The 27884-nt window shown below is 42.9% G+C and overlaps 1 pseudogene; it reads left to right on the top strand.

The window, feature by feature from the left end:
* Positions 1–452: 452 nt before the first annotated feature.
* LOC146690057 (rab3 GTPase-activating protein catalytic subunit-like) lies at positions 453–25121 on the top strand (annotated as a pseudogene).
* Positions 25122–27884: the final 2763 nt, after the last annotated feature.

Genomic DNA, 27884 nt, shown 5'->3' with positions numbered 1-27884 from the left:
TGTCCTGCTAGTTAAGCCTGCTGTCTGTTCTCAGGCCTCCTCCTGTTTCACTGCCATATATCCACCACCAGAGGGCTCCACTGACCTGCCTGCCGACATCAGAGCACACCCCTGTGTCATGTGACCTGGCAGGAGTAGCAAAGCTGGACTCAGACCTGGCCAGGCAAGTTCAAAGGCAGCTGTGGTAGAGAGAGTATATGGGCTCAAATTGTGCTCATAAATATTTTGTACTTGTAAATCAATTTGTGTGTGTATGGGATCAGAACGATGCCACCTTGAAATGAAACCGAAAAAAATATTGAAACTGAAAAAAATATTGAAACTGAAATAAATATTGAAACTGAAATAAATGTACAGCGCGGCTGCAGTCACGGACAAACTTGCATGTGTCTGTTCGGGAATGGCAGATGCTGAGAGGTCCAGCGTTTACATTACCGGCTATTTCAAAGTGACAGCCTGAGGTGTTCTTCAGTAAATTGGACTACCAGACAGGAGGACCTGAGGCCCCACCGTATTATTTTCGGTAAGTTAAATGTGTGTGTAAGCTAATCCGTAACTTAGGTCCTTAGGTGAGCACTCGGCTGTCGGGGAAACTTGTTTTGTAAAGTTCGTTTAGCTAACCCGTGCAGGTGAATGAATTTACCCTGACTAAAGAAATCAAGAGAAACGCACCGGGCTGCTCAGTGACTAACCACGGTTACTGTACTTTCTTTATGAGTATTATACTGTAAGAGCAACAGGCTGGACTCTGCTTCTGCTCCTGTGCAGAGCTGATTATTAATAAGAAGCTCGGTATACAGACAAGGATAACACAGTACCCGGGCTAGAAAGACAACTCCAGTTTGAGGCGCATGTCCTCCTGACATTTGGTGTTTGTGTTAACGATCCAATGGAAAAGCTTTGATGGGAGTGAGCTGTTCACTTGCACTATAGCACACAAAACGCTGCGCTGAGCACTGAGTGTTGCATCCGTGTACACACTGCATTGCTTCATATTTCACTCGTAAAGTAGGAAATGGGTGGAGCAGTTTATTAAAAGGGTAAACGTACATGGGTTTGATTGTAAGGCCCAAACAGAGCTGGCACAGGTCTAACAAGCTTGTGCATGAAGGGACAAACTGAGTGTGACATAAGGAAATGCTTACATGTGTAATTATCTTGATTACTGGTGAAGGACTACGTCACATGTAATCAAACATGACTCATTACTTATAAAAACCCTTTAACTAAAAGTGTATCAGAAACTCTCCTCTACTGTTTACTCTGTTTATCACCCAACAGTGACCTCGACCCTCTTCAAGCTCCTCACTGGTCAGTTCGAGTCAGGACGGCTGAAAATCCTCAGTGTTTACTGGGTAAGTTAAACTGATCAGTGGGACACTCAGGAACGGAGACCATGATGCTTTGGGGCTGACCACAGAGGTTTTACTAGTCAGTACAGATTTCAAACACACCGCTACATACTACATTAAGGTCAGTGCATTAAGTGCACTGACCTTAATGTTGTATTTTTCTGGTTGCTAATACACTTGGATCCATTACAAACATACACATTGTTGTGTGATGTGTGAAGACTTTTTATGGCTTTGTTTTTTGTCCGAACAGCACAGAGGAAACTATTTCTAAGCCAAGAGGCTAAAATTCATGCACCAAATGATACGCAGCAGATAAGATGGATGTAATCAAGCTACCGATAGAAAGAACATAATCAAGGACAAATAAAGTGTCTTTTTTTCCTCATTGTTCTCTGTGTGGGCCTCCTACTTCCTCCGTGTGGTAGTTTGACTCGTACTGATGTGGCTCCTCTGCTTCTTTTCACAAACAGTTTTTCCTTCCTGGTTACTGTTGAGCCCGTCACACTCAGCAGCTCGAGCTCGAGCTAAGACAGCCTTGAATCTTAAAACTACAGCCGTAATTGCATTTATGTCTTAGAGTGCTGGCCACAGATATTGATCCCATCTGACAGCAGCTCAGTAAAGCACAAGAGCGTCATCTTAAACAGGATATCAGGCAGCGTTCTTATTTTTATTGTCTACTTCTGGTCACATCCTGCTTTTGCCACTGAGCGATCAGCATCCTGTGTTTTATCATGAAGTGATGACTACGTGAGCTCCACTTGTTTAATTCTTCTAACATCTATAAAACAACAGAGTTTCTAAATGACAGACTTATTTATTTGTGTTTGTGTCTCTGTTTCCAGATGCTGCTGTGGAGAAGTCTGACTGTAAGAATAACACTCAGCTGTCCAACTCCAGTGGGACATCGGAGCAAGAGAAAACCTCTGATTATGTATGTTTGCCTCTTCACCACTCGCACACTCAAGGTTACACTCAGGTCAGGTCCAATATAAGTTTCAGAGTGAAGACAGGCTCAGTGCTGTCAGTACTTTGTCAGGATTTTTATTAGAATGTATTAAATTTGGTGTCCTGCTGTTTGATTTCATGCTGGTCTTTTCCCTCGTTGTAGAACCTTTTCCACCAGCTGAAGTCAGCCCCCAGTGACAGTCTGACCTACCGTCTGGCTCTGTGTGTGTGTCTGGTCAACTATTACTACGGTGGGCTGCGGGCTGTTGGACACCTCTGGCAGGAGTTTGTCCTTGAGTTGCGTTACCGGTGGGAAAATAACCATGTTATTTGTGGGTGGGTACCTCACAGGCTCGTGCTGCTTTGATTTTAAAGATGTCACACATATTAACATTTTCATTTTATAGCAGGTAAAATAAGTATTGAACACGTCAGCAGTTCTCTAAGCAAATATATTTCTAAAGGTGCTTTGATGTGAAATTATCACCAGATGTCGGTAACACAGGGACATTAAACACACAGACATTTATTTATTACTTTATACAAATGTTGGTGATGACAGTTCATGGCAGCTTCTGTATGGAGAAACCAGTCCCATCATTGCTCATGACTTTGACCCACTCACCACACAAACAGTCTATAAATCCCGAATGCTCCGTGGATCCTTCCCACAGATTCGGCTCAGGTGATTGGCTGGGCCGTTCCAGCAGCTTTACTTGATTCCTCTGAAACCAACAGTTTCCATTGGCTGTGTTTGTGATCATGGTCTTGCTGAAACATCCATCCTTGTTTCATCTTCATCATCCTGGTAGATGGCAGCAGATTTTAATCAACAATGTCTCCATTCATCCTTCCTGGAGTTAGATTTAATGGCTCAGTCCCTTTTGCAGCTTGTTATAAAGTTTTTATGCATAACTTTTCTAAGCAATCACACATTTTTTTTGGGAACATCAAAATCATAATGCTCCCACCTCCAGACTTCAGTGTTGCTGTGGTGTTTTTGGGATGCAGCCACCCAAACACGGTGTGTTTACAGCATTCAGAGAGTTTTGCTCTTAACAAAGGCAGTCGCACTTTTCTCCTCTCCCTTAGCTTCCCTGCTTAGCCTCTTGTGTCCTTGTTTACTCTCGTGTTTTTTGTATTACTTTTCCCTGGAACATTCTCTCACAGTCTGTTCTCTAAAACCTAAAAGAGGAATTATGGATTTGATCAACTGGTCCCTGAATGCAATTGACACCCCTTTCTCAACGAGAAGTCTGGGCTCGGGTGAGCCTGAGTGCTGAAGAGATCTACCTGTTCGGAACCATGGTAACAGGGTTCTGGCTGATCGGAGCTGGCTTGGCCCTGACTTATCGAAGAATTAAGAAAGCGGAACCGGCTGTTCAAACCCCCACAAGGCTGCCCGCTGGGATTCAAACGATGGGAAGAGGCGTGAGTTTCTCAAAATGAGCTCATTGAGTGCAGCATGGATAAGATCTTGGAGAAGCTTACGGCTGCTGTGAATACTCAGAATAAGACTTCTGAGTGCAAATTGGATCACATCTTGGAGAAGCTCACTGCGGTCGTTGTTAACTTGTTATTTTCTGTTATACTGCGAGAGTACTGTTGCCCGCGAAGGGTTGTTGTTGGTGTGGAGAAAAATGGCGTAACAAATAAAGCGCTTGGAGTGAGACTACGACGTCGTGTCTTTGAGTTCTCAGAATCGGCTCTCTGAGCACAAGAATGACAACATCACGGAGCGCAAGTTTGATAACATCATGGAGAAGCTCACGGCTCTCCAACGGGAGATTGAGAGACCAGTGTCGGAGTGTTAGAACAGCTTTGAAATTCATATGAGCTGTTCGCACTAAAGTAAAAACCTCCATCACTTATGCGGATACCCCTTCGGCCCCAGCCGTGGGCTCAAGGCTGGAGCCGAACAACAACTCCCTGATAACGACTGTGTTTAGACTGTTCTTCCCACTCCATGCAAGGCCACCTGGGTTGGCTGGAAGACTGTTTACTTAGCCTGGCAGGGAGGAGGACACTGTCTCAGCTGAACTCTGGACACGCACACGCTTACACAGACATATATACACATGCAGATGTACACTCCTCCCCCCTCCAAACGCCTTCGACGCTTATTCCCCTCCGATGCTGACGGTGGATCAAGGAGACCAGCGCACGCAGGCCCGGATGTACTGTCTACACTGGCTGTCTCTCACCCTTTACCCATCCCTGTTGCTTGTCATGTGTTTCTTTCGTGTATTAAGAGTTTTTTCATGTGCAGAGGTGTTTTTTTTCTGTTCTCAAACTGATCTCCCTGTTGGAGCTCAGTCTGGGGGGAGTTATTTTTTTCTCCTTATCTTTCCTCATGTGGTGCATTTTCCATTGTTATGCCTCTCTGACCTGTCTTCCCCATGTGATGTTTGTGTCATGTATGTATGGTCAGAAGGGTAAGATGGCGCTGGCAAAGGTCGGCAGCCTTAACCCAATTTCCATTGGGGTCAGCCTTCAGGATCAATAAAGTTTTATTGAATTGAATTAAGTGACCAAACTATAAAGTTAAAGCGTATTGTTGTACCTATGCATTACACTGGAGCAGAGCTTACATACATTCTTACCTGCTTACACTCATCATTCATTCGTCAAACTGAATAAAATAGCAATAAAATAGGGTGGCTGCAGCTCAGGCGGTAGAGCGGGTCGTCTACTGATCGGAAGGTTGGTGGTTCAATTCCTGGCTTCCCCCAGGCTGCATGCCAAATATCCTTGGGCAAGATACTAACCCCAAATTGCTCTCCGATGCGTTCATCGGAGTGTGCGCGTGTGTGTGTGTGTGAGAGAGAGAATGTTACTTAGAAAGCACCTAGAAAAATGTGCTTGTGTGAATGGGTGAATGCACAAGTTGTGTAAAGCACTTTGAGTGCTCAGAAGAGTAGAAAAGCGCTATATAAGAACCAGTCCATTTACCATTTAACCAGAGGAGTATTGCACTGGTTGGATGGCAGCAGCCATGGAGGGAGGGTGTAATTGTCCCGTGTTATGCTGGTGTTTTGTATTAGATGTAAGCTTACATTTGGCAGCATTAGTGAACATTATACTGAATGTTACACAGGAGTGTCTCAGGTAGGAGGGAGGCTCACTCGGTCCGTTCACTGAGCTTAGTGTTCAGTGATCGATGGTCCAGGGGAAAAGCTGTTTTCTTAGCCTGGCTGTCCTGTTTCTTGAACAGGTGCTGTCCAGGATGAGATGAGATTTGATTGGCTCTCCTGAGACAGCGAGTGCTGACCATGTCCTCCAGGGAAGGAAAGGGACAGGCACTATTCTTCTGTGCTGTCTTAATGACCCACCGAGCAGTTAGCATACCAAGCTGTTAGCAGTAGGTGGGGACACACTATGGTGCTGTGGTAAAAAAGCCACCAAGACTTTCTTCTCCAGATGGTTCCTCCTCCTCCTCAGCATCCTGAGGTGGAGTCTTTGACTTTGGACCATGAGAGGTCCTCAGCTACGTGAGTCCCCAGGAACGAGGACACTCGCTGAACACAGTCTGCTTGATGTGGAGAGGAACGTGTTTCCCTCTGCTGAGGTCACATCTCCTTAGTTTTGATGGCGCTGAGCAGACGGTTGTGTTCATTGCAGCAGCCTGTCAGGTTTTTAACCTCCTGCCTGTTCGCCGTCTTCTCCGCTGATGATTGTCGCATCATCAGCAAATGTAACGATGGTGTTAGAGGGGCAGGTAGGTGTGAACTCATGAGTGTACAGGAGAGCAGGCAAAGACGCCTGTGGATACTTTATGAATGCAGATGATAATATTCTGCCAGCGTTTCACAGACTTGTTCAGCAAACTTTAAACACACTTCACGCTTCTCTTTTTTTCTGTGGCTCTTGCGCCCATATTGTTTTCTTTGAAACAGTCGTACCTGCTGATTCCAGGCCTTTCTGTGGCTCTTCATAACTGGGCCTTGACTCTTCTGATAATTCTTTTCACTGGTCTGTGTGAAATCTTGTGGGAAGCACCTGGTCGTGGCCCATTTATGGTGAAATAATATTCTTTCCACTTTACCAAAAGTGCGCTGGAACCTTCAGTAGTTCTACTGTGACCACTGCCACCAGCATGTTTTGCAAAAGTCTTGAGAGAGCTCGTTGTTTTTACCCGTCATGAGACGTTTCTTGTGTGAAACCTGAATAATGAGACCATCAGTTGGGACTGAACCAGCTGATATTTGATTTGATATTAATTGGCGAGGTCTGTGACGAGTTACATGACTCTTTGGTGGCAGGACTCCTGGGCTGGAGGTGCGAGTCCCACTGAGTCTGTGGATGTTGTTGGACTGTCCTGGTTTCCCACCTCGGGATAAGCAGACTACAGTAGCGGTTTCCCTTTCTAAGAAGTGGGACTAGGGGCTGAGCTTGAACTTGGGAATGATACTCCAAAGCCTCCCTGGAAGTCTGTGACTGGGTCAGTTCGTTAGTTGAACCTGAGGTTGAGGATATATTTTCAGCCCTGGAGCTCCTCTGTCAGATGGTGACGGCATACAAAGTATCTGGTACCACTGTCCTCTGTGTGCTGCTGTTGGTCCATCAGCTGTGGAGAGAGTGAAGAATAACTGATAATGAAAAGTTGTTGTTCTCGTTGAACTCTGTTATTGCTGCTTTATTCGTGGCCAACACTCAGCAGATATTGGCACCAGCCGATTTCAGTCGGGATCTCAAAGGACTTCGTGGAAGAGCAGAACCTATTTGCAGACATTTGTGGGACCTCGTTAGACTGTTGACTTGGACACAGACAGAAGACAGAAACACATTTTGAGACCAGAGGAGATGGATCTGTCAGAGTGGGGGCCCCCAGGCTGTGGAGTGCTTTGCCTCCATCATTATGTTGCTTTGATTGCATTTATTTTTATAAACAGCAGCTTGAGACTCATTTATTTAGCCTGGCTTTGAACTAGATTTGTGCTGTTTCATATTATTGTGAAGCACTCTGTGGTTCTTATCCTGTGCCATATAAATAAAGTCAAATGCTGGATGTCTGTACTTTGTCCAGCTGAGCCGACACTTTAGAATCAGGCTTTGGTCTTGTTGTCAGTCATGTTGGATCTCCGTCCGTCTCTAATAACAGACAAATGACCAAAATGTAAAAATCCAAGTACATAATACCAGGCACAAAAGCCCCTGCAGTGTTTGTGCCGTGCTCTAACTAAAACTTTGCTTGAAATTGTTTAAGCAGTATTTGTTTCTCTGTTAACACACTGGTGTTCACTCATATCCATCTCTGTGCTTCCTAATCTGCAGGCTGGCAGGTGGAGCTCCTGATCTTCGCTGTTGTCTTTTGCATCAGAAGTTCCAGGTAGCCACACAGTGCACAAAGTGCAAGGACTAATCGAACGATTTAAAAGACAAAAAACAACATCATGCACATTTGTAGACTTGCAACTTTAATTCCAGTGGTTTATCAAAAGTGTTGTGTTAACTTTGATAATTGGAACGATGTTTAGGTGATAAAGAGAAAAATGAATTCTGAGAGCTGATGCTCAGTGTGATACAGCATCTTCAAACTCCCAAACACCTGTTTATGTCGTGTTGTCTGTTGAACACAAGTAGCAGTGTTATGTTTCCATGTGTGAAAAGAGTTTTTGTTCCTGGACAGATGCTGAATTGTTGTATCGAAAGGAAGAAGGCCAGAGATGAATCTCACAAGGTACCCGAGGGGAAAGAAAAGGAACACAGGGTCTCAGGTGCCTGCCAGAAGAGCCGCCAAGGACCAGAGTGTGCAACCAGTGCTTCCAGTTCAACAAGAGAGATGTCTCAAGGAAAATCCTGGGACTCGTGGAGTGACAGCGAGGAGGAATTCTTCGAGTGCCTGAGTGACCAGGGCGAGACTGAGGCGACACAAGCTGAGGGCAGAGCTGAGGGCAGGCTGCACCCCTACAACAACATGACTCTGCTCAACTCTGCAGAGCCTCTCTATGTTCACAGGTCAGAGTCACTGCCTCACTGTGCAAACACATCATATGCTGTTATTTATTCCAAATACAGCATGTTGAAAATAATAGTCGGGGTCACACGGGGTGGAGCCTATCCCATACCATAGGGCGAGAGGCGGGGTTCACCCTGGACAGGTCGCCAGTTGCAGGGCGAACACAGAGAGACAGACAAACATTTAACCCAGGGGTGGGCAACTCCAGGCCTCGAGGGCCGGCGTCCTGCAGATCTCACCCTGTGTCAACACACCTGAATCAGATGGTTAGTTCAGCCTCTGGAGAACTTCCACGATAAGGATAAGCTTTATTTGTTGGTTGCCTGCAACTGAGATGACCTAATCGACCATACATACCATGTACAAACTTAACATTGGGGATACAGGTCAGGCTAACTAGCAACAAAGGATAGCCCTAACCCAAGACACTTTGAGGAGGTCATTTAGCCATTTAAATCAGCTGTGTTGGATCAAGGACGCATCTAAAACCTGCAGGACACCGGCCCTCGAGGCCTGGAGTTGGACACCTCTGATTTATGCTCTCATTCACACCTGTGGGCAGTTTAGAGTCAGAGTTAACCCAACCCCACTCGCTCCATGTTCAAAGACCTGCAGTTAATAATTAGAACTAAAAGAAAGCGGTTGTAACAGTACAGAGGCGGCCTTTGTGTGACAAAACCATGAAAGCAGATCTCATATAAGTGGTTCACAGAAATGTCATTAACCTCAGCTGAAGCTGACTGAGTCTGATATCTGTGCATCATGTTTCATTTTCAGGAACCGTCTTCTCTGTGCAGTTAATGAATGGGATATTAATGAATTAATAATAAATGTCATGTAGGCTTTTACAAGTAAACTAGTGTGGAATAAGAGGACTGTTGATCAGCCTACGCTGTGGAAAGCTGTGACTCTGTCACTGACACGTGTGGCATGATGGATGCAGTCATGCTGGGAGAAGCTACGTGAGTGCAGAAACCTCTGATCACCAGACGATCACGTGGTCGTCAGTTTTCAAACAGCTCATTGCAGTTTTATAAATCATCTTCAGAGGTTATTTGAACCTTGTCTTTGCAGAGACCTGCAGATCTGAGGCAGTAATGCAGTGATAATGACCAGCACACAGTGTAAGTCATGCTGCAGCTGCCCTGAATCTACAGTGTTGGTTATTCCCACCATGTCTCTGTTTCTGATCCAGTGTGGACGAGCTCTTTATTCAGTCTGAACTGGTTTTAATACTAAAATACAATTGATTTGTTATTCATAGATTTTCAGATTTACTCTTACACAAAAAAGTAAAACATTTTTGTTGCCAGATCACACGTATTTACTTCCAGTCCTGAACAGAAGGAAATCGTTTTGATGCCTAAATGACATTTTATGTTCAGTGACAGCCTGGTGTGCTTGGGTCCATGAATGCAGTGGTGTCGTGAGTGGGCCCTGCTCGAGTCGTCAGTGCCAGTATGAGGTGTCAGTGAATATATTTACACATTACTTCATTTAAAGTACGAGTTTGTGTCTCTGTCCACAGGCAGCCAACCCCGGCTGTGTCCTGGAGGATTTTGTGCGCTGGTATTCACCTCGGGATTACGTAGAAGAGGAAGTGGTTGATGAGAAGGTCAACACAATGGTGATGGGGACACTCAGTCCCAGGATGAAGATCCCAGGCAACATGTGGGTGGAGGCTTGGGAGACTGCAGGGTCACACCTGCACGACGCCAAAAAAGACTTTTTGATGACACCAAGGAGGCCGAGAAGGTCTGAAGCAGGTCGTTCGTTTTGCCACATGCGTGTTTTAAGCCAAACGTGTTTACTAAGTGGATCACAAAGTGTTTTCATGAATGTTTCTGCTGATTTTCAGGATCAGCTTCTGCCATGGGACCGTTTTGGCTCATGTATGTTGAAGAAGTCAGTTTAACACAGATCTGTGCTCACAGACATGTTGAAGCATTTTCACATGTTGATGAAAAAGGATCTGATGCTGTCACACACGATGTTTAACTGACACACAGCAGCTTTCTGTGGTGTGATGGTGTTAAATGAAGAACAACTTTAAACCAGCTTCTATTAATGATCCGGTCGGCTTTATGGGAAAGGGACAAACAGTAACTGGGGTTAGTTGTTTCCTCACCCAAAGAGGGTCCTGGATTTGGACCCGGGCAGGTCCCTGCCAAGCGTTTGCATGTTCTTCCTGCACATATGAAAGCAGAGCTCGGAGCTCCAGTTTGCACCGTCACTGAAAATGTTGCCTGTCTTTTAAAGACATTGTTTATCCAAAAAGAGAAAGTTAAAAATAATGCTCACTGATAGTCTTATGACAGATTTAAAGATCTGGGTATGACTGGTCCCTCTGTGAATAACCATCATAGAGAAAGGTCACCGTTTATCTGGAGTCTTCTTCAGAGGCAGCCTGTTGGCTGTGCAAAAATATTCTGTTGATCTGAAAGAGCAAAAGGAAAACAGAAGCCAGGCAAACTAAACTTTTTGGGGGTTTGTCTTTAGGTTCTGCACTACATGGCGATGCAGAAACCTGCAGACCTGGCCCGTCACCTCCTGCCCTGTATACTTCATGCAACTATTCTGAAGGAAGAAGGTAAGTCCTCACCGTTTGGTTGAAAAACACGTTTATATGAAATAAAATCAGGGAAAATAACTCTAAGCCCACAGCAGGTAAATTACAGTAAGACCGAAATACAAAAAACTAAAGATATTAAAATAAGTACTAAGAAAATGAAATGCAACCTGAGATGTTAATGGAGAAAAAAAAAACAGAAGCTGCATGAATAAAAAAGTAGAAATCTTGGACGCTGCCAGCATAATGCACAGCCTTTTGACGGGGCTCGCACACAAACACAAAGCAGAGGATGAAGCATCACCAAATATGTTTCCAAACCAAAGAAGATAAGATGAAGCATACCTGCGCAGTGGTGGGTGATGAGGAGAGGCCGCAGCGTGTCTGTCTTAAAGTGCAAGTTTGTGACAGTTTAAAGCTTAACAAGCTAAGACGCCAAACATCCAGAGCACAAAGACAAGTCAGAGGGCTTTTTCAGACACACACTTCTAAACCGTCGTGCTCAACAGTGTCTCTGCTAAAACTGCGTCTGTGCTCTGCTCCTGTAAAGTTGCCTATCGAGTGCTTAATGATAAGGTGCATGGTAGCTGCTTTCCTCTGCAGGTGGACAAAGGAATGACTTCTCTGCAGACAGGCTCCTGGCAGAGCCACTGCAGAGGAACTCTTTACAATCACTGACTGTGAAACATGAGGACTGTGTGGGGATGTGCAGACGGGGGCGCGACGGCTGGGAAACGAGGAGGGCTGCAAGTGGATGCACTGTATGATACACGCTGGCGTCTACACAGCTCAGTCCTGAGCTGAGTGATGTAATGACTGATTGCATCGACACAGTCATTACATCAAAATACAACCCCTTTTTTTCGGCACTGAAGCGAAACAGGCTCCGCCCACACAGCCGTTCTGTATCACAGCTGTGATGCAAAAAGATTTGGGCACCACTGGTATAGAGTGAATGGAACCCAGAACCTGGAAGTGTCCAGTGATGTGAGGGTAAAGGACGTCTCACTGTGTACTTTGGTGCACAGATGAGTTTGTGGTCGGTTCAGTGAATGCAGCCCATGAGCTGCAGAAAAAGCCCAAATCCTGAGCCCCCCAAGATTTGGGCTCAAGATGTGTTTTGCACTGCAGGCCCTTGGACTCCATCAGGGTTTGGGCCAGTTTTGAGCTCTTATAAGTATCAGAGATGGACACGTGATGTTTTCAGGGCTGCGTAGGCATGATGGGTAGAACATGACCCTGGTGTTAAAATGCAGGTAAATGTGATTTAGTTTGTTTACTCTAACTAGCTACCCAACCCTCACTGTGAAAGGAGCCTGGAAAGTTTCCCCAACATGAATTTCTTTCAGTCAAGTTTTCTCCAGTAATGATCAGAAATCAGATAAAACCCACTCTTTATTTTATTCTACACACAATAAATTGATAATTATTCCAGGATACAGAAAAGTCTAGATTTCGTCTTCAGACTGTCACATCTGGAGCAGGGCATAATTTGAATTGGTTTTTAGAAGAAGCTAAAGATCTTTCAGTCGTGTTGCTGTTGTTCCCTGACACCTGCAGTGCAACCATTAATTTAGCTAATGAGAGTTCACGTATAATTATAACAGGTCTTAGTTTCTGGATCGTCTCTAAGTTGACGGTATACTGCTAAGACCAGTTCTGAGTCTAGAGACAGCCAATGGTAAGGACTAGTAAGGACATCACTGAGGAGAGTTTTCTAGTACTTTGGAGAAACCTCAATCAGCTAACGTCCTGCTGTGATACTCAGACCTTTTCTCTAATTAAACCAGAAAGCTAGTTTTCATTTATTCTGTAATATCCCAGAATGTTTCAGCAGGTCAGAAATGCTTTGGTGCATATCCAGGTTGTATGCAAATTAATTCTGATTAAGTCTGGACTACAAAATACAAAACATAGCAACAATAATGTCCTCGTTTCACTTCTTTAAAAAATGTATTTTGATCTTATGACACTTACTAAAAGCTTTACTTCCAGAGGTTGACAGAGACGCTCCGTGCTGATAACACGTGAATGTGTGAAGGTTTGGATCATATCTATCTAATAGACTCCAGTTTGTGCATGTAAATGGAGAGTCCTCTTCACACACTGAGGTTAATTATGGAGTTCCACAGGGTTCAGTGCTAGGACCAATTCTGTTTACATTATACATGCTTCCCTTAGGCAGCATCATTAGAAGACATAGCATACATTTACACTGCTATGCTGATGACACCCAGCTCTATCTGTCCATGAAGCCAGATAACACACACCAATGAGTTAAACTGCAGGAATGTCTTAAAGACATAAAGACCTGGATGGCCGCTAACTTTCTGCTTCTTAATTCAGATCAAACTGAGGTTATTGTAGATGGCCCCGCCCCTCCCTGAGCCTGGCTCTGCTGAAGGCTTCTTCCTGTTTAAAGGGAGTTTTTCCTTGTGCCAAAGCACATGTGGGTATATTCCTGGACAAAAGGCTTAGTTTCTATTTGCAGATGTGTTCTGTGATCCTCTGAAATAGCTGGATTAATTAACTCCAATAATAATCCATCAAGACTTTGTGGATATGTTTTAATCTCTGTAAAGATTATTATAAAATGTTGTGAAGGTTTTGTTTATTTCAAAAGGATCTGTATTAGTAAGATAATAGTTTGCAGGTTTACTCAATTTTAGGCTTTTTCTCATGTTAACAGTAATTGAGGTTACAAACGTGGCAGGTCTTTCTTTTAATCACAGCTTTCTGTCACTCTGGAAACACTGTCATTTCTTCTCTTTCAGAGTCTGCTGAAGATATTCCATCAGTGCAAAAAACCATTCAGCAAGCTACAGTTCAAGCGAGCAAGCTCCTGCAGTCCCCCAACCAGGACTACAAGAAGTTAGAGGTCAGTGAAAACTCGACCGGACTTTCCACAAATGATTCAGTTTAAAAGAAAGTATCATTAGATTCACCCAAAAAAGTTTTGTTTTTAAATACATTATTGATTGATTGTTAACTGTGTTTTTGTTGTAGTTGAGTATGTGCTGTACATGAGGTGTACGTAGACTGGACAGTGTGCACCATGGCTGAGAACTTGGCTGATAATTATTATGGCCATTGATGGTTGAACCATGAAAACAGGGGTGTGGTGCAGTGGGATTGTAGTGGGAGCTGGAGTAACAAACTCCAGTGCTTCCTCAGTGATGGCTAACTTTTTTCTAAACCTAGGTAATTCCTTCGGCTGTTCCCACCTGGGCTCAAAGCTTTTATACTCTGCTGATATCGGATGTGTTTATCAGTGATCGAAAGCAGAGACTGAGATTGTTATTATTGAGTTTGATCACACGTTAGGTGCATTAAACATATGCTTTAATACTGTCCTAAAGTCTGAGAACAATCATCACTTCTTCACATATAAAAATGTTCTTCTCACTAGCACTCAGTATCCATACAGCCCCTTTTCTTTGAATAACACTGTACAGCTGCACAGCTAAACCCCACCATGTTAGTTCGGCTTGACTGGACAGTCTTGTTGTGTAAAAGCATTCTTGGCTTTCTCAAAGTACATTTAAGTATGCCATGTATCCACTGTGACTCCAAACACGCCTTTTACACCCCGAGACTCAGCCTATAACGTTCCACGTAGGAAAAACCACGTATGTGTATAAATGTGACAGTCTTGGGGTCTCATGCTGTCAGGATTGAGCAGACAGTTGTTCTTGTCCTGTGTGCAGGATTTCATTAACCAGCTGCTGAGCATGGAGACAGTCATCACTCAAGCTCGCTCGCTCAAGGCCAAGTTCTCCGTTCCTGAGGACGACAGCGGAGAGGCTGCTGATGAACTGAAGAAGTGAGTCGCAGAGTTTGAGCTGCGCTCACTGACAGCTTTGTTTGTGCTGTTGGTAACATGTAACCGTCTTCACCGTCACTATAGATAGTTAGTCAGTAACAGGTTGTCACGATGAATCTGTTTCACAAAGACGGCGTCTGAAGGATCACAGTCAGTTCACACGTTTCTTTCTCGCTCATGTTGGTGGTCTTATTTTATAGTTTTGGTGTCTTCAGGTTTTACATGTTCTTATTTAAGTGTTTTGTTTTGTGGGAATATTGTAACATTTTCCACATTGTGTGTTGTCTCTAGGTTTGTGAGCTCCCTGCTGGAGGAACCAGAGGTGGTAGTGACAGGAGCAGGCCAGGGCCTGGCTGGCAGTATAATCCACGGACTCTTCATCAGTGCTCAGAGGGTAACTCTCACTCTGCCTCCGTGTCCTTCCCACGTCTTGCTGTCAGTTTCATGTATACAGTCATGTATTTGTCATCTATAGAGACATCTTTAGAGGTACACACACACACCAGTCAACCACTTATTCAATATCAGCATCAAGAATAGGTCGGTGTCCCGGTCCTAGAACAAGACATGAAGTCAGCGCTGTTTTATTTTGTTGTGGGCAGTCTGAGGCACACCTGTGCACTACTCATGATGTCAGATCAGCATCCTGATGTGGCACACCTGTGAGGTGGGATGGATTATCTCAATATAGCAGATGTGCCCACTACCACACATTTGGACTGATTTGTGACCACTGTTTGGGAGGGATGGTTATATTGTGTATCTGGAATGAATTTTAGGTCTCTACGTCCATCCCATGGGGAATGGGAGCAGTAACAAAGGTGTTGCGTTTATATTTTTGTTGAGTGTATATACTTCATGTAGATGAAACTGGAAGGACGTGGTCAGCACTGATGTAAAGATGCGGTGTTTTCTGTCAGTGTCAGGAGAGTCTGCTCTATTGTAACGTTGTTTCTTCCTGAAACACACAATTGCTGCTGCTGTGCTGTGAAGCACGTTCAGAGTAGAGATGGACCGATCCGATATTACGTATCGTATCGGTCCGATACTGACCTAAATTACTGGATCGGATATCGGAGAAAAATAAAAAATGTAATCCGATCCATTAAATATCACGAAAGCACCTCACAAAACTTGCAACACACCGTAACTCACCTCAGGTTAGCACGTCGGAGCAGTATGCATCACGTGATAGAGCGGCTGTGGCATGCGGGACCTGTCGGTGGTCTGGATAGCATTTGGAGCTTCGCTAGCAACCCGGCATTTCATCTCCGACAAAGTTATCCCGAGAGAAGTAAAGCAAGTGTGTAAGTCCATCTCTGAATGTTTGTAAAGCATTCCTGCGTTAAGCTTAACAAGCGACTGCCTCTTCTTGCTGCTACTTCAATCATGAAACTGCTTAACGATCAGCTGATCGGCTTTTCTGTCGCGAGTCCGTGTCTCTTGTTTGCTTTTGGCCCACTTTGCACCAGAAAGAGGAAACCAGTGGCTGAACAACAGCAGCACGTTTAAGCTTGATCAGCTATTGTTAGAATGTATTTAATCTTACTTTCTACTCGAGGATCTTTTTCTACGTAGCTGACGGCTGGTAACTGTGCAGGGGCGGATCTAGCAAAGTTTAGCCAGGGGGGCCGATAGGGCATGAACAGGGAAAAGGGGGCACAAAGACATACTTTTCTTTCTTATTCTCATTTAAAATGTCGAGCTTTTAATAAATAATTATCTGACAGCCAAAGTTTTAATTTGATGCAAAATGAATAGAAGTCCATTACTGTATATAGTGACTGTTAAGTCTAATATATATACCCTAGTAAGCTATAGTACTTTTTACTTTGGGAAGGTACCATCTGTGCAGTCTGCAATTTTGTTGAAGAAAGATGTTGAATCTATTTAATATTTCTTGAAAAATAATTGATTTCTGTGCATTTTTTTTCACACTGCATTAAATTAAGGTTGATTACGGCGATTAAGCATCATGAGGTGGAGCGTGAGGGGTGGTTCCCTATTTTTTATTTATTTATTTTTGTTGTTGCTGGGAGTTGGAACCCTATTAGTTAGGTTGCTTAATATTTACGCTAAGTACTCTTTAAAATACCAGAATAGGGAGGATGGTGTAGGTTTAAGTTTATTAGATTGATCAGTATTGCTGTACTATGAAATATTTTTTTTTGCATACAGGTGTAACAGAATAGCTTTAGTGTAGTTGTTGTTTTAAACTTGAGTATGAACTTATACAAAATGCAGCAAGATATTTAAAAAACAGTTTTGTTGATTAAAAAACACTATATCGGATTCATATCGGTATCGGCAGATATCCAAATTTATGATATCGGTATCGGACATAAAAAAGTGGTATCGTGCCATCTCTAGTTCAGAGCTATAAGAACCAGTCTGTTTAACTATCAATGAAAAATGAAGAATTATCAGTTTGACTGTGTGACAATTCTGCAGGAACAAAGTTGTGCAGCTCTCTCCACAGTGGAGCAGATCTCCTTCCTGTCTTTGACGCTTCTTTTTCTCTTTCTGCAGTAACAACTATTAATGTGCATTTGTATATGTTTACAGTGTTAGCAGAAACAAAGCTTTGGTGGCCGTGACTCCAGAGATGGAGCCGAGTATCTAATCGAATCATCGGTTTGTTCTTTAAGCCTTAAAAGTGTCCATGTGCTCCACACTGGATCCCAGATTGACTCTGATGCATCAACTGGAACATGAATCCAAAATCCTGCTCCTCACATACAAGGTCTTAAATAATCAGGCCCCATCTTATCTTAATGACCTTGTAGTACCATATCACCCTATTAGAGCACTTCGCTCTCGCTCTGCAGGCCTACTTGTTGTTCCTAGAGTATTTAAAAGTACAATGGGAGGCAGAGCCTTCAGTTTTCAGGCTCCTCTTCTGTGGAACCAGCTTCCAGTTTGGATTCAGGTGACAGACAAAACTTTCCTCTTTGATAAAGCACATAGTTAGGGTTGGATCAGCAACCTTAATTAGTCTGCAATAGACCCTGTGCACGAGAAAATGCTAACTTCCTGTTTTAAGATCGGATGCAGGGTTGTACATTTCCGGTAGCTTTACTTTGCGGTCAATTGCTGCTGCAAAGATGGACTCCAAAATCATGTCCAAAATATGAAAACAGAAAGATGGCGTTAAGTTACAAAGAGCAGAAGGTGGGAACACTCACCACTGCTGTGTCATAAAAAAAATCAAATGATCAGTTTTGAGGTTTGAAGCGTGCAGATCGATTGGTGGTTTACATCACTCAACACAAGCAGAACTGCATTACAGAATCAGAAGCACATCTCTGTATTGATTGATTGATTGGTAATTTATTTCAACATGTGAACAATATACAAGTACATTTAGAAAAGAAATAAGAGAGAAAAAAATACTATACAAATTACATACAAAAAAAACCATTCTGATTAATTTACATGTATAGTGACAGTTCTTATGATTTAAACAGGCAGATGTTCAGCATTCAAACTACAGGTGAACAATAGTCAAAGGTTTCCCTGCTAGTCAAGTACACACCTACACAGCATGTCAACAAACCGTGGTAAGGGTCTCTATGCATGAGTATTTACGAAGGGTATGTTGTGACGTACCTTCAAAATTACCGCGGTCCCTCGCTATAACGCGGCCTCGCTGTTTCGTACATTTTTTTTGTGCAAGTTTGCATGCTTTTTTTTTTTTTGCGCACAGCGCTTTGTGTTCTGCGTCCTGATTGGCTGCAGACTATTGTTGATCTCCTCCGTGCCGTCTCTCCTGTACAGTACAGAATCGCTGATTCATTGATTCATTAATGATTCATTGATGTTGAATTATCTCTCAGCTGCTCTGTTCTCATGTGCTGGACCTGAAAACACGGTTTGATCTTTGGTTTCTGTAATACTGGACTTATTTGTCTACGAAGGTTTGAACTTTGAGAGCTTAAACAGGAGAGAAACGTGTGAAAATGTTCATGTCTGTCTGAGTGTATAAAGTGTGTAGTGAGGGGTTTTACCTTAAAACATCTATAATAATTGTAAAAAATAAAGTTGGCTACTTCAGATTTCACCAATCGCATTTTATTTTTAGAACGTAACTCCCGCGATAAACGAGGGAGCGCTGTATACAAATACTGAGAAGTATAAAATTTGAATCCTGTCTCTCTCTGAGGCGCGGGGGGAAAAAATATCGACAAGTCGATCAACATCATCTACAGATACATTCGACATCTCGAGAAATGTAAATCGCCACTGGATTCGTCCATTTGGTTGAAAAACCCGACCGTGAACAAGGAGCGAATATCACACCGGAAACTAAGCGCTATGCCCTGGAAGTAGCATATGCTAAGGCGCACAGGTCTAAGTTATAGGTCTAAGTTTCCCATAATGCACTGGGTGTTTCTTCTTCACTCAACATGTGTTAGTAGACCTCTCTGCATTCAGTCCGTCTGCCCCTCATCTATCGATGGATGTTTGTTAGAGGCTTTGGTTCCCACTGTCGCTCACAGACGGTCACCTAATGTTTCCTGTGTAACTGCAGGGTCTTTGCCTTATAACATAGAAGCAGCTTGAGGTAACTGTTGTTGTGATGCTGTGTGTGTGTAATAAAGCTCCCTTACTGACAGTGGGTCACCACAGCTTGTAGCTCCATGTATTTGATGTGGCACGTTTGCCCTCGCTGACACAACCTTAAAGGGATTTGTGTGTATGAATAAAGTTTATTGTTCATACAGTTCATTGCCGTATGTCTGTGAAAGGCTGAATGAGGGTTGTAGCTCCCTCAGCAGCTGTGGAGCGATGGCTCGTGGTCACCTGATTCAGCCCTGGAGATGTGGTTGGTTAGACACGCTGCTTTAGTTTACACTACAAACCACACTCACCTGTTTACACTCCTTTTGTGTTACAACCACCTTGTTACACTCAAACACCAGATGATGCATCTGAGCCAACTAAGGATTCACTGAGACTGAAGAAGCTCGAGATCATAAGAATTTGAGGCTCAGCTGATACAGTATCATAGGAGAATCCAACCATTGTATGTCAAGAGACTATAGGCAGTGAAAGCTCCATCTGGAGGAGGAACGACGTGGTTCAGAGCGTTGCCTCCTGCAGCTGGTGACATGTTCAGATTTCAGCTCTGTCGGTTAGAAAGTCTGTTTTTGTTTTTCATCTGTGTGTTGCTCTTTCATCCTTTTCTTCTTCCTGTTTCTTGCATCAGGCTGGCTGACTTCACCACTGATGAGGTAACCATGAGCAGTAAGCCTCGTGTCGCTCACAGTTACATTTAACATAGTGCGATAAACACACTCAGTCATTATAAGGTACATCCTCTCTAAAGGTTCACATAACAGACAAACAGGATAATAAAAATGATCTGGTTCTTTGCAGCGTCCTGAGATGAACAACACACGACATTATTACACGTCTCAGTATTTGTTACACTGAACACAAATATAAACACAACACTTTTGTTTCCATGAGCTGAACCGGATCCTGACTGGTTTTGCGACATGTGTGTCATTGTGCTACACATGTACGGCATATTTCAGAGTGGCCTTTTATTGTGGGCAGTCTCAGACACACCTGTGCAATATTCATGCTGTCTAATCAGCACCTTGACATGCCACACCTGTGAGGTGGGATGGATTATCTCAGCTAATGAGAAGTTCTCACTAACACACATTTAGACAGATTTGTGAACAGTGTTTGCGAGCAATGTTCCCTGTAATGTTTCATGTGTCTGAGCGAACACACAAACTCCCTGAGCGTCCCTTGGACCACTGTGAGTAACAGCAGACGTGTGCACTGTGGTCACGCCAGCATCCAAGTTACATGTTTATTAAAATAATCAAATTACAGCATTTACATTTATGTTAGACTACTTTTAATTAACTGCTTTAGCCCACTTACAATGAAAATTAAAACAATCTTCTTCATGACCTGTGCAGCATGTTAACACTAATGGAAGTAAGAATAACTTGAACTTCAATTTTGAAAACACAACTTTCTTTAAATAAAGCTCTGACTTGTATTATGAGTCTGTGGTCTGAGAGAGAGTCTGTAACTCTGTCTGCAAAATACAGTAAATAATGACCAATGTTGGGCAATTAATTATATAGTTACTTCTTCTTCAAAAAAGTAACTGAGTTTTGCAAACAGAGTTTTTTGCAGCTGTTTACCTAAAAATGCAGCCAAGGTGTTTTTTAAATAAACATTTCAAACTATTTACAGAACAATCAGCTGTTCTGCATCAAATCTGATGCCACACAAATTATTTGTGCCGCTCCAAAAATAATTTCTGTCCACTATGAGATGAAGGAGAACAACAGCCTGATACCTGCAGGCCTGACAACAGGAGATGTATCACTGCTGTAACACCTGTAACACTCAGCAGTTGCCTCATTGTTCTGACACACACAACAAAACTATTGACTACACTACACACTAACTACACACTAACTACACACTAACTACACAAGATTTGTGCTAAACTTGGCAATCGCATCTCAAACACCGCCGTCACTCCTAAAACTTCCCCCTTCCTAAACAACTAAATGTCATGTTGCCATATCATTTTTTGATTGGTCGACATGGTGCATTTTTCCACCAATAGGAAAGGCTGGTGGGGGTTTGTTTTGGTGTTGTTTTGGCTCACAGGCTTTCGAGCGTTTTCCTTATAAAACGGCGTTTTTACCGTTTCTTCCCGCAGTAAATATAAACAACGACAGTATTCAGGAAGAAAAACAAACATTGCAGATATTTTTATCATAACTCTGGTTTTACGCGGCCGATCAACACAATTTAAAAACTGGTATAAAGTCCACACTTTGTCCGTCAGTTGTTCCGTCTGTCCTGCTCACGTCTCCAATGGTTGTACACGCCACATCAGCCGCTTTGCTAAAACACCGGTGTCGCACATAAGGACGCTGTCATAGCCTGTCAGCCACGTTGGTCAGCTGCGTATATACGAATGTGAATCGCGTGATTGGCTGGACTACGGGATAAGGTGGCCTCGTTCTGATCCCATACGGGAGCAGCCAGTCACTGACTAACACTGCAGAACAGAATTGTTAGTTTTCATTTTAATTTCAATTCAGGTGATTTTTTTTTTTTTTTTGTGCGCAACGCAGATTTTCTGTGCAGAGCCCGTGCCAGCAGTGCACAATTGTGCCAGCAGTGCGCAATTGTGCCAGCAGTGCGCAATTGTGCACGCGCGCAGCTTAGAGGGAACATTGCTTGCGAGTGTCGGGTCTTTTGTGTTTGTAGAAAATGTTTCATATCTTTGAGTTCAGCTCATGGAAAACAGGAGCAAAAACAAAAGTGTTGCGTTTATATTTTTGTTCAGTGTAATGATAAAACATCAGGTTTGACCCAGAATACAGTTTGATCCACATGATGGCGCTGTGAAAAGTGCGCGCTGTACTGGTGGCACCAGTGTCCCCAGCCCACAGACCAGTGCTGCCACTAATCGTCATTAGCAGCATCTAAATGCTGTTTAAAGGTGGACTTCATCTGTCACACAGGAGCAGTTTGGCTTCGCTTTGCTTAAATAATGACCTGGTGTATTTCTGTATACACACCTGCTAAGGATCAGGTGACTTTTATAATAAAAGGTTAATACGTAAAACCTTAAAAATAAAAAGGGCTGTTTTTAGCAGTATTTAGGCTGCAGTCTGTGTATTATGTCCATGATATTCTACATTACAGTAAAAACAGTAATTATATAAAGAACAGATGGATCAGGATCCTGTCTGTTCTTTACTATGATCTCAGCTGATAATGAGGCTTGAAAGAGACATGTTTGAACTTTTGCATTGATCAGACAAATAAGCCTGCATGTTTGCATGAGCTTTACCTTTAACTGTAAAACATGAAGCCTTTATTATTAAAAAAACAAAACCCTTTTGGTGTCATACAGGTAAGAAAGCAGTGAAGCGTTTTTCTCTCTAACAGATGTTTCATCTGTTTTCTCTGCCGTTGCTCTGATGGGACCTGCAGGGTGTTTTTGGTGACGTGGAGGTTTGCACATGTTTCACTTGCTGCCTGTGGTTCATGTTCTAGTCCCACTGTGAAGCACATAGACGTGTCCTGACTTCCTGTCTGTCCCACACTCTGTTGTCTCTGTTTGTTGCTGCCAACAGTACAAGTCATCTTTGCAGATTTTACTGAATTAACAAAAACATGTTTACTGAAAGACTTATTCAGTAAACATGAGGGCTGGGCCATATTATACCGTTCACGGTAATACTGGTATAATGTTAGGCAATGATAGGAAAATGAAATATCGCGATAGAATATGAGTAAAACGCGCATGCGCAGTGCCTTTGTTTTCATACGCACATGGCCGATTGTTGAGTGAAACAGATGAACCAGAATTGGTTTGTAAAAATGGTGCAACTTCAGTGATGTGGAACTGGTTTGGTGTTTGTCCGTCAGATACACGACAAAGCACATTTTTTTGCAGAACATGCAAGCGGCCGTCGTTACTGTCGTATTTGTCGGACTAAGATGCTCTTAAATCTGGGAGTAATCTGGGTCCTAAACTCCATATGGTTCAGGTCAAACAAACACTGCAGCATCACTGAGCGTTAAAAACTGTCTAAATTCTTTCATCTTTAATAAAACGATCAGCATTGCTGCTTTACCAGGTGTAACTATGAAGTTTAACTTCCAGGCATCCATGAAAACAAAAGTTATTACATTTAACGGAGTTAGAAGTTAGCAGGAAGCTAGCGGAAGTTAGCTCGCTAGTTTCGCTAGTTACCTAAGCATGATATAGCATGTTCTGACTGAGAGATTTCTGAAAAAATTCAAACGTACAGCTCTGCTATCACTTCCAACATAAATGAAGACAGGAAACTAAACAGCAGTGACGTTTGTAGGGTTACTGAAGTTGGGCTAGCTGGTATATAATGATGTGCTACGTGATCGCTAGCGACACAGCTATGTTAGCATAACATAAACAGTGAAGCTGGAGGACGAACACTAACACTTTTCCACTTATAAAAGTTAACGTGAAGGTTCCTGATGGTTAGAGACAAATACAATCGCATGGCAGGATGCTGTAAACGGACCAAACTTCAGTCAGGAGAACAACTGAGATAATCCATCCACAGTACGAGGTTAGTCATTAATATACTGCAACAACATGGGAATAGAGCAGCTGCCAGAGAATTCAACATTAATGAATCAATGGTACAGAAGTGGAGGAAGAATGAGTTTAATAAAGTTTGATTTATCTGACTGCTTTGTTTCGCTTAATGTGCGTTATAATCCCGTGCACCGAAAACTACGTACTGCACACTGCAGTTTAATGTTGCAAAGCAGCTCTTTTTAACTTCAGTGGATATTATACATGCTCAGGATATGTCAGCCCATTTCTACTGGAAATGCCTTTTGGTTAAACTTTCAGCAAGGAATTTGCATTTGCACTGTTACATTTTTATAAAGCTTTAATGTACATAAAAACCAGCTTCTTGTTTAAGTGAAAATAAATGGAAGGTTGTCTTTTTGCGCTAGTAATGTTGTGGAGTTGTATTTTGTCTCGCATCAATTATATCGTCAGTTATATCGTTATCGCAAATTTTCAAATATATATCGTGATAAATATTTTTGGCCATATCGCCCTGCTCTAGTAAACATGTTTGTTACACTGAGACTGAAAAAGAGATCCCTGTTTACGCTCATAGAAAACGAGCCTCTGTTTTAATTGAAATCATTTCTAATCACAGACAGGATCAGCAGCGTGCAGCTGCAGTGAGGTGTTAGTAGAGGAGCTGTGTTTGTGAGCTGTAGTCTGGATCAGGTCTCTGTGGGAGACTCGGTTACAGTACTTCTGAATATCCACGTGTCCACCTCACACAGCACATTTCTTCAGAATCAGTTGCTGTTTGCTAACATTTGACCTTTGCCCTTTTAGGCTGCCCTTCTGGCGCCCGTCGATAAGGACTTGGGATCTGACAAGAAGCAAACTGGGGGAAGCAGCAGAGTACCAGACTTCCCTCCTCCAGCAGGCCGGGAGATCTTGTTGCGCACCTGTGTGCCGCGACCAGCAGCGTACTCCAAGGCGCTGCCTCAGCGGCTCTTCTGTGTCCTGATGAGGGAGGAGTTTAGGTTGACCGGAGCCTTTTCCACAGACACGTCCTTCTTTTAAGTCCTGTGAACAATTCACACCTGGGATAAAGATAAGTGAAGGACACAGGATGGAGACTTTCACATGTATGAACGTGGCCATGGAGTAAGATCATAGAAATACATTTCTTCATTTGTTTGCTTTATTTGTAAGAATGGTGCAATATTTCAGCATCTACGGCTCGCCCAAGCTTAAAAGCAGGAAGCAGTATATTACTGGCATTGATTAAGAAGCATTTATGGCTTTGTCTGGAAATATGTGAAACTACATCCTTCTCTGTATTCATAAATCTGCAGCTTCCTGCAGCTGTGATAAAACAGTTTCACACTAAAACCTTCATTTTACCTTCAAAGCTTCTCTTGATGCCTTTTTAAGGAAATGAAATTTGTCGTTAGGATGGAGTTCCCCATCCTGCACTCACCACACGCTAACACAACCTTCTCAACTCTGATATTTAGTAGATTATATTTCAGTTGCAGGGATTGGTCCTGATGGTAAACATGAGAGCCGGTGAGGACTTCATGGGTCGTTTCAGCTGAGCTCCATCCTCCAGCATGTCCTGCTGCTGGATTAACACACAGCTGTTTGTTTGCATCCAACCAGAACCAGACCGTGCAGATCTTATTCCTGTTCATAAGCTGATTGTTCAAACATGAAGCTCTTTGACGTTGTATAAAAACTGAAACGACACTTTACAGCTGACTGTGATGTTTTAAATGGAGCTGGTTCCTCGAGGCGCGTCCGACAGCATGAGGGGAAAATTGGTTTTGTAATATTTTCTTTGTTTTGTTAAGGGTGTATCCATCCCATGATACAGACACATACAGTTTAAACGAAGCACTGAAACTTGCACATATTTATTATAGATGCACTGAAGCTAATCGAGATATTTGCTGTCAATCTGTGGCTGCGATTAAACACTTTACTGGAAACTTTATTAACTAGTAACTTCATCAGTCATGACAGAAGCTAATATTTCTGTGCTAACATCGTTTAACCAGTAACAGCTTTCCTCCAATATAAGCTAACATTTACACCGTAACTTTAAGCTAGCACCATAAAGACGGTAAAACACGTAATAATATCTACAAATGCATCTTAAAGCTGTTATATTAGCACTCTGTGTATTACTAACATAACCACATTAACATTACTGACACTCGCTGACTTTTAATAGTCAGTCTATAAATGCTGTCCGTTTAAATGGTCTTACCTGTACCCACTGCATATCCACCGGGTTCCAGCCAGAGTGGATTCTGGAGTCTTCCACGCTCCTGTTAGTGATCCTCCATCTGGATGGATGAGAACAACCTTCTGAACAATCTAGCAGGAGATGGCCCATATCTATGGGACCGATTTGTGCTAATAACGCCCATTGTATGGACTGATAACAGCCGAAGCGGGTGAATAAAGTCACCCAGTAGCTAGCTGTGCCATTACCCAGCATACATCACTCCCTCCGTAAATGCAATAAACGATACAAAAGTATCGTTCTACCTGTTTTTCAGGTAGTTGTTTACATTATATAATTTATTGTGTTCAGTATACGTCACTACAATGTGATTTGGAAAATGTCTAAATATACCGACAGCAGGCACTTCCGCAGCAATCTCTTCAATCGGAGGACCCTTCACGTCAATTCCCGACGCGAGAGGGGTACCCTGCGCGTCCATAAGTGCAGCAGAGGGAGCCTGACCATGCGTCACACGTTTGACGAGTTGGGAGTGAGAACGTGTTGTATTATCGGATCGTCCATCTCTAGTAAATAGTGCACATTCATACAGTGCAGACCAGCAGCGGCACTGCTCACATATTTTGTGCTCTAAGAAGAAACCAAACCCAGCGAGTGATGTCACAGTGATTGTGTCCATCTTTCATATACAGTCTGTGGATATATCATGGTTTTAATGCCTCTGACAGCTTGTCATGAAATACAATGTGATTAACGTGGTTTTGTTTTAGAGGACTGAGGGACCTCCAGGGTCAAGAGGGTTGCTTTTGATTTTTGTAAAGACTCACACGGTGTGCTCGGGTGCTTGAAAATCTTTTCATCTTCACCAAAGCCCTCTGTTGGTTTGAGCTCAGTCTAAATGTGTTTGTGGTTTTCTGTTTGAACCCTGAAAGAAAAATTCAACTTCCTATTGCCGAGCTAATTTGCTTCATAATGACTCTGCCGGGTCATTATGAAGAAAATTTCATCAGGATCTCAACAGTGGAAACAGGATCAAACAATCAAATGTGTCTGTGCAAACGAGCTGAAACCACACAAAAGGATCCCAGACCGGCCCCGTCTCTCAAAGCGATCAACACGAAAGCTCGTGAAGTTTCATTTGAGGTCACGCAGGTTACATTTTCTTTGAAACTACTGACTATGTGTCAAATTCAGAACTATTGCTGCAATGTGACCCAAATAATACTTTTTATTCTGTATTCAATGAGATTACAGTCGTATCGCTGGGAGATCTGGCTGTTATAATAAGGGAAAAGTTAATGGAGTTATCAGTCGTCGCTGTACTTGAAAGGAGAGATGGCCCAGCCAGATTTATTGTAATAAAATGCGTGGACAGCAACATGAGCCCACAGTTTTATGTCTCTATTGTTTTATAGTTTGGAAAATGATTTGCCAAAGATGAGTGCTTCCAGTTTTCTGCAGACTGCACGACCTGACTGTGGAAGTCTGTTTCTGCCACCCAAATATGAAGTCGATGATAGTTTTGTGTTATTTTCTTCACAAGTTGGAGTCAATAAGTGGAGATAATAACCTGTTAAGTTTTGAATCATGATGAGGATCTCTGTCAGTGCCTGCATAAAAATCTCAACTGTAGCTCAACACAACCAAGTGCAGTACAATGAAAACACTGACCCCGGGTTTAACGAGGACCAGAAGGATCCGGAACAGAGTCAACGACTAACTAAATCTGACGGGTACTTCAATACAAAAACACACGCAGAGTTCATTTTTCATGTGCTGCAGCCTCACAAACAACTGATATCATGGAGATATAAAGTCAGAGCAACTATACGTTACTCTTACTGCGCATTTTTAATTTCTTTTATTATCCCTTTATCATCCAACCAGAGTCAGAGAGGAGTCGACCCCACCCACC

Source organism: Copadichromis virginalis, linkage group LG16 (genome assembly GCF_057382275.1).
Source record: "Copadichromis virginalis isolate Kocher_CV1m ecotype Utaka linkage group LG16, C_Virginalis_male_GT1.1, whole genome shotgun sequence".
NCBI lineage: Eukaryota > Metazoa > Chordata > Actinopteri > Cichliformes > Cichlidae > Copadichromis > Copadichromis virginalis.
This window is presented reverse-complemented; position numbering and strand designations above follow the sequence as displayed.